Source organism: Protomyctophum parallelum (genome assembly GCF_964188405.1).
Source record: "Protomyctophum parallelum genome assembly, chromosome: 20".
NCBI lineage: Eukaryota > Metazoa > Chordata > Actinopteri > Myctophiformes > Myctophidae > Protomyctophum > Protomyctophum parallelum.
The window spans coordinates 44,547,835-44,556,814 of record NC_139718.1 but is presented as its reverse complement, the minus strand read 5'-3'; positions in this window follow the sequence as shown (position 1 = coordinate 44,556,814).

Below are 8,980 nucleotides of genomic sequence, written 5' to 3'. Positions count from 1 at the left end.
ACAATAACCCCCCAACACACATACCTTCGGTGAACTCTCACCGTCGATCCGGGCAGGTGACCCACTATGAATGCACAGTGACGAAATGCAATTATGCATTTCTGGAGCCTGCACGGATTTGCTAACCCCCCCAACAAAGCAGAACCGAGAACGCCCTACTCACTTTACGTGAGCTATGTGTAGCCATGACTGCCAGCCGTGAGGCTTATCTCTGAGAAAAGTAATGTGTGGGGTGAAAGCCGGACTCAACCCATTTGGATTGGAGTGCAAGTATACTAACCTTAAGCTTAAATTGAAAAAGGCCTGCATGGCTGTGCTCGCCGATAGGCCATTCCTCTATTGCCAATATAGAGGAATATTCTACAACTGCTTTCGCAGGGCTTATGTGTAGTGCAACGCCAATGTTCCTCTACTGCCAGTATGAGGACACACCATTGGCCCAATTACGCCGACGTTCCTTATGAGGAAACGCCATCAGCCTACGGGAATTCTCAACCGATACACATCCGGGCAGATGTCCCACTCGATAGTGACAAAATGCAAGCTATGCATTTCTGGATCCTGCACGGATATTTTAACTTTACATGAGCTACGTGTAGCTATGACTGCATGGCGCATGCCATAGCCGTGAGGCTTACCTGAACTATTTCACAGATCTTACATGTAGTGCAACCATTTATGTTACCCCGACGTTCCTCTAACGCCAGAGTGAGGAACCACAATTACCCCGATGTTCCTTTAATGCCACTGTAGAGGAACATCAACGAACCATTATTAACATTAGCTTGTGACATGCCACCAATTGAACTACCCCCAGCGACCACCGTATATGAAGGTAATAAGATTACCATTCCTGATTGAATACAGCACTTGCACTCATTACATCCTGAATAAACAACTGAAAGCTCTTCCGATTAGATGCACATGATGATGATTCATGGGCAGCTGAGGACCATTGGCCGAGTTTCAGGTGGTGACTGGTGCATCAGCGTGGCAGTAGAATCGGGAGTAGCCAGGGAATGTGCTGAGGAGACCGATAGCCGATTAAGCAGGGCTTACGCCACCTTACGGAATCCGGAATGCAGCCAGAGCAGGTTGCCCAATGCAGAACTAAAAGACACGAGCAGAGACAGAGTTACTTATAATTCATCCTGACTGAATGAATTAAAGAGTGAATAGGGGATCCTAAGCACGGAGAGACTTCCCACACCCACGAGCCGAGATACCAATACTTAAAGAGAAGCCTTAGATCTTAATCCTAAACTATTTAAACACCCAAGTGATAATAATAATAATAATCTTTATTTGTATAGCACCTTTCATACATAAATGCAGCTCAAAGTTCTTCACAGGGCGGGACACAAAAATATAATACAATAAAACACAAGTAGTTAAAATGATGGCAAAGAACAAAATTGAATATAAGAACATAAAATAAATAAAAACAAATAAAAACACCACATGTAGCAAATCAGTCAGGGCAGGGTAGGAACGTGCATAGTAAAACTCAACTAAAGCAAGAGTGAAGAGGTGAGTCTTGAGTTGAGATTTAAAAATGTCTACAGAGGGTGCGTGTCTGAGCTCGAATGGAAGTTTATTCCAGGCTGTTGGGCCGTAGAAGCAAAAAGCTGCCTCTTTTTGTGCACATTCTTTTAGGCACTTCAAGTAGGCCAGCATTGGAGGACCTGATAGAGACACTTTATGAATTAACTTACATGAGCGGCATATGCTCTCAAGCGGCCTTTGAGCAATTGATTCTGAGCTTTAAAGAAGTTAAGCTTCATGTCATGCAGACCCGAGAACTGTTCGATACCACTCTCGTCCAGAACTAAGATGAGATGACCCATGCAAGCAATCTATAATGGTGCGGGATCGACAGCGCTGCAGCCTGCACATGGGTGATGGTGATGGACTTACTTCTTCGCTAGATACTAGAACCATCACTTTCGAAGAAACCCCAACCGGCCCACACCGGCAGAAGAAGCATTGGTGAATCTCCTGACTGAGCGACCCGGTACATCTGTGATTGAGCTGAAAGAAAGCTTAGGACCAAAAGATCATCTGGGGGTCATGACCTGATGAACGAATGAGCCACAGATAACAGATAAAACATGATATGCTTTGAGAGAAAGCATGCCTATATATGTGCCTGTCCTGAATAGCCACTTTTTTGTATTAAATATGAGTTATTATTAATAATTAATTTAACACAACGCTAAACAGCTTCTATGAAGAAGCAATGACAAAGGCTACGGTTGATTGACAACATCTATGCAATTAACTATGAATTGATTACGGTCATCCAATGCCATTAGTTGCAATAACTAAGATGAGCAGAAAACAGCCTTGCCGAGTCATGAGGCCCGAGGGCAGGAGCCTAACTCTTGTTTCAGTAGAGTGAGCAGATTGATGTACACGTACAGCCCCTGGACGTGACACTAGTATGACGCAGGGACTTACTCCATTCCGACCATTGGTGCCGAGTGCAGAGGTTCGAAGGAGGCACTGGGTCCCATTTTTTGAGCCGGTGATCGAGCCGCAACATCCCAGTCCGGGGGCGGACACGTCTAACCACGAGGCCGCTGAGCTAGTAACAGAAAAAGTAGGCTTACAGTAGGATTCCACCTGATAAAGTAGCTACCAAGCAGCCACAAGAAAATCTGCCCCATCCCTACTAACTGCGACGTTGAATAGGTTAACAAGATATACTGGCCATCTTGCACGACTATAGACTACTTAACATAGACGTTTAATGAGCACCATGAGCCAAACATTTGGATCCGTCGTCCTGATGACACACTGCATGAGGTCACACAACTAACCAGGGGCGGCCTTGGGAATCTGGAGGCTCGTTTCAAGACCAGATATGAGGCCTCCATGTATACCTATGACATAATTATCCTGTTGGGTTAAGGTTAGGGTTACACTTGGATGCATTTTGGTTACATTTTCCTAATGCTGTTACTCAATACTATAGTGGCACTGTGCGACATCAAATCAATTACTGATCTGAATACAACTGGCAGAGTACATTCCCCAGACTGCACCGGGGAAACCACAACCGATAGGTCGCACAAGCACTGCGACACGGAAGCCAAGCTTGCTGCGAACATAGACATAGTCTATGGCTGCCTTCCTTCAACCCAGATCCTCTCACGGATAAGTGATGAATTATTTCTTAGGAGTTTCAATTTAGAGCTCCTGGCAGTGGATGTTAGCTGTGCAGAAATGAAGCAACGCAGCGAGCTGCTAACCTACCACCTTCTGAAACATCTTCAGTCCCACGAAGCAACTGCCATTACCTAATCCCACTCAAGGACTGATCAACAGAACATACAATATGAATCTGACACATTAAAAGTGACAAATGGGCAATGGGACGCACGGTGACAAGATGCTATATACGTATACGTATATATTGATCTGAACTTCTGACCTCAAAGAGAGTGAGGAGGGTATACACTAGAGAGACTAGACCGACAGCTAGATAGGCTTGAGGGGCGGACGGAGGCAGCAGATTGTTAAGGCTTTCAGCTCTTCTCCAAGACAGCTCAACCCGTATAGAGAAGCTGAGACATGATACCACGACAAAGGAAGCACTAATTAAATGCCCATTAAGAAATACATCCAAAATAAACAGCTAGAAACAAATCTTACATAAGTAAATAAACTAGACAGAAGGCTATGACACTTGACATGAGATTACTGCAAATGCAATTTGCAATCTTAACCTACTTTAATATGACACTGCACATAACTGAATCGATTGAGATGAATTAACAATAACTTATGTTATGATACTGTCCTGAATGGAAACATGGAAAACTTTAAGAATAATAACTATGCCACATATAAATTCAAAACTGAAACATAAATCACAGGAGAAAGGGTGCTAGCTTTAGCATTAGTTTAGCATGAACAAACCCTCATGGCAATGAGGAAACCTCAACAACCACATGGCTACAAGCAGTAAAGCACCAAATCTATAGAGATTGCCATTAAGGTAGTTAACTCACGGCAATACTTTCAAAGCACATATAAAAAGTGTTAAGTAATACTAGAGTAAGCAGAGTGTGACTGGAGACAAACAGGCAGCAGAGTTGCCAGATCTTGAGAAAGAAAGCAACTAGGTGTAGAACCATCCCATACCTAGGACTCACCACGTGAGAACTTAGTTTACAATATATATACCCTAATGACTTGAAACAATACATTTCATGGACAAGGTCATTTGGATCTATGACAGAACCCCAGAACAACGATTAACTACAGAAAACAAGCCCAAAGTTGCTTATAAAAGCGCATGTGGCAACCACTGCACATGAGTTGAGGACCCATAGCTGGAGGGGACAAACACTGCACCTGAGCTGACTTGGCAAAACATCAGCAAAATGAAAGCGTGGCTTTGACTGTAGACACTAGACACGTACCACATTACAATAGAAGCTGCAGCACTGTCTGTGCATCTGGCTTAATTACCAGAACAGGCTATTATGAAGCTTGTTGAAGCCACATAATCGAGCTCAGCAGCATTAGCAGAATCATATCAAACTTAATATTTTGCATACAACCTTCAGGCCCTTATCACAGCATGGACAGAAGCTGAGAAGCATAATTTAAGCAGCAGTAGCTGCACACGCGGACAGCAAAGGCAGCAGCAATAACCACGAGGAACAGAAAACATCACATACAACCGGGAACCATGAGCAGAGGAAGGCAGGGAGAGCATGGAGTCTAGTGAGCTTAAGTAGCCTGCCCACGTAGTCAGCTGACTGCCGCATCGGCGAATGACGTGTGAGACTTGCACACACGTATACTCCCACATAGTAATGCAGCATGTTAACCCCTTGAGCATAGTATGGGCCTTTGAGCATGACAAGAACCTCCCTTGAGGTTGACTGACTGAACTGACTCCGCCGCTCCGCGTGCTGCGTTTGATTTATAAAGGTTTAAAGTCACAGACATTGACAGGCAGATATAAAAATAAACATAAATTAATTAATATCATATACATACTACACACTGAATGAAAGCCCTGAATGTCTACTTTTAGGAGGAAAACAATACACATTGATCCCATGTACAGTTTGTCAGTAATTGGCTATTGAATGCAGCTTGCGCCCACCAGAGAGAATTTTAGAGAAGGCATGGACCTGAACAACAAAATATTCACAAAATAAGGCCTATAGCGACATGTACCGTATGAAACAGAAGACTCTTTCATAACAAAAAAAACTAATACTGTAATAATAATAAAAATCACACCCCTGTGAAGTGAGCAGTGCAACGTTGCACTGCTCACTTCACAGGGGTGTTGTGACGTAATCATCTGTTGACTACTAGTTTCATTGACAGAAACATACCTAACAACTAGGGGAATTGATTTAGAACTGATTTAGTCAATGCAAGTATATGTAGTAATAAAAATGGGAATGTTTCTGCACCTCTAGTACTGGGTTACACATGTCAAAATAAACGTGTATTGTATTCAGGCTACTCTGAATACTGTCCGACACCAGCATGGACTACACCTGTGGGAGTCCATTCCTGGAGCCGAGACACGCTCTTGCATCGACCGTCCAGGCCAGGTTGGGATCCTGTAGAGCTGGCCTACTATCACGCACCTTTTGGCAGGCAGGATCTGTGCGCCCACTGTGGCGGGACTGGAGGAGAGACCTTGCCATCACTGATGGCCAGGTTCAAAACTGTGTTACCCTGCTGCCAAGGTTGTATTGAAGCGGGGAGGAAGCATGTTGTGGCCAGACCATATGGAAAGCAAAACTGAGCTCAGTTCTAAGTTGCCGATGTAGTTGAGCCAGCTACTCTACCTCTATGTGATATGTGGCACTTTATTTTGAAAGATCTGCATAATGCAGGGATACTTTGTCAGTCTTTCTTGAGAGTTTTGAACCTCCCTGAAGCCGGGTACACTGCATGAATAGATGCAACCATATAGTTTTATGGATGTGAAATGCTAGTGTTTTAAGCTGCATACTGTATATCAGTATTTAGAATGGACTTAATTGTTAAAGCTCCTCATTCTGAATTGAGCTCATCTCATACCCTGGGGTAAAATGTTCTATTATTTTCAAATCCTGGTATAATTAATTCACCAGTCAGTATTCTTGGTTTTCCAACTCCTCATGCCATTGTTTGGTTTAAGTTAATTTGTTTGATCCAGGGATAGCCAGTAGCTCTCTGCTTCAAAACACAAGTTCATGTTTCAGCTTTATTACTTGAAGATTTTTTTTTACATTTGTATTTATTTTTGGTATGTGAGTGATGCAGCACTTTACTTTGGTTTGGAGTTGAATTAAAACTCTAAAGTATTCAACCAGTGTGTGGACATTCTATTCAAAGTTTTCAAATGTTTAGCTGTAGGCATACAGATTATACAGTTTTATGTGTACTTGAACCATTCATTATTTAAAAGATGGTATTTCAGGCAAATATTGAAGTTATTAAAAAAGAAGCCTATCCATCATTGCTGTAGGGAAAAAAAAAAATCCTTGCTACCCATCCTTCCCACGAAAAATAAAATCCTTACCTACTCAGCCCAAAAAATGACAGCCAATCGGAAACATATCCCACATTGCTTTATATTCAACCACCCTAGGGGAACTTTTGACAGCTGCTGAAAGTTGGGGTACCATCAACAACAAAACACTCCTTGGGCTGAAAACGGCCATAGCCGTCATCACAAAATGAGGTCAGCACATTTGGGCAAGTGGATATGGCCGAATGTAGCCCAAGGATTTTGACCCCTAGTTTGGCCATAGACCCCCTAGTTTGGCCATATCCACTTGCCCAAATGTGCCCAAATGTGCTGACCTCATCACATATGTGATGATGGCTATGGCCGTTTTTAGCCAACGGTGTGTTTTTCGTGCAAAACTAATGCTTGGAATGGATTCAGAAACATGAAAAGCCCCTAGTTTGACATGCCACATGCTACTTAACACTAGGAAGTCTGAAAAAAATTCACTACTACTCAGTCTGACTATTCCGGCCCAATCGACCGCTCTCCCCCTTTCTCCCCCGCACCACTCGTTCACACCTCTTCAGCTGGAGACGTCATTGTTGCCTGCACGCACGCACTTTTCTTTTTTTTTCTTCCCTCTCTTATAAATACATTATTATACACCCAATGAAAATGTACACTTCACGGATTATATAGGCATATATTGCAACATAGCCATGGAAGAGTGTCGCGTTGCTGCCTTTTGTTGTTCTTTTTTTCCTTCCAAAAGAGCCAAGATCACGTCTTTTCTTGTGTGTTAGCTTACATGTGCTAATATTATAAGCTAACAACATTAAAAGCCAATGTATTGTAAATGCGGCATGTCCGCGGTAAATTACTTATACAAGTGAGTCGCGTTATATTTACCTAAATTACCAGCCAAAGTACATTCCAAAAAAACAATTATTAGCCACGTTATGATGTTATCAGTTTAATTAATAAAAAAACATTGCATTTCTTTGTCCCAACTTGCAAGTACATGAACCACGTGACCGGGCTGTTTTCTGCCCCCTCAATGTCGCAACCCAAATATTTTATAAGATGGCTCTCCACATCATAAGTGCATAATACTTGTTTATTTGGAGTGAACATGACAATGACGAGTAAATAAATATTAACACGACTCCCGTCGATAAGTTATTTAGCCTGGACATTTCCGCATTTAGCTGAAAACGGGCTTAGTAGCCTACTATTATATTTGATTGATTGTGCCAAAGAATCGCGTCGGGTCAAACCGGCCATGCAAACGAAAAAGTTATATAAATATATATAAAGTAATATATTGTCATTTTTATATAGAGGGGGAAACATTATAGGCTACGCGTGTTATCGATGTAATTAATATATATTTGATTGATTGTGCCAAATAATCGCCTAGTTAGCTGTGTTGTGTGTAGTTGTGTGTTCTTTTTTTTCCCTCCACCCCTCTTTTCTTTCAATCATAACTCGCTCATTTAAAAAAACTCAAAATACCATGTAAACTACGACATTTGGTCTTTCATTTGGTATATAGATCGGTTATGTAGGCCCTATCTACGAAACGGTATCAAGTGAAAAGGAAATGTCGGGAAATCGGTTTATTGTGTAAAAGATTGGATACGTCTTTTCAAATACGGCCGTTAGTACTGTTAATTCAACATCCGGTGAGGAGAGGATACGGATCGTGTATGTATTGTGTATAGAAATCAGCGCATACAGTGGGTGGGCTTTAGACCGGATGTAAGCCTTGCACACTAGCAATAGCAGCAGCATTTGAGAGAGGGAGGAGGAGGAAAAAAAAGAATTGCCTTGCGTGCAGGGCAGGCACACTTGCATATCAGGTCCACGTCGCTTGCAGAAAGAACTGTTCTTTTGACTGACAAAACATTTAGAGGTTCGGGAGGACTATCTGGTTGGAATTATTTCAAACACTTTTTATTTTGTATTGCGCATCGGCAAGCATTCTCGCTTCATGGAAAGTAAATGTCGGTCGAGTCTAACCGAGCATTCAATAATAATAATAATAATAATAATAATAATAATAATAACAATGATAATAATCATTGTATTCATATTCCTATTATCTTATCAAAATAATAAACAAATTCCAAGTTAATTAACCAGCCAAACGTATATGATTTAATTCGTTGGACATGGAATGCAGGCTTGAACACTGCCGTCTCCAGCTGTCGGAGGTGACAGACGAGTGGGGGAGAAAGGGGGACGGCGGTCGATTGTGCCGATATAGTCAGACTGAGTAAGAGATATATGCCTAAAAACATATTTACAAAACGTTTCAAATGGGGAAAAAAACAGAGATGATTTCAATCGAATATTTAGACAAAGTCATGCAAGGGGAACTTTCCCTGGACTCCATGGGCTAAGAAAATAAATGTTGAAATCTCAAATTCGGTCAGAACGGCTGCTCAGACTTCCTAGTGTTAAAGCATAATGAAATTTAGAACATTTAGCCTTATATTG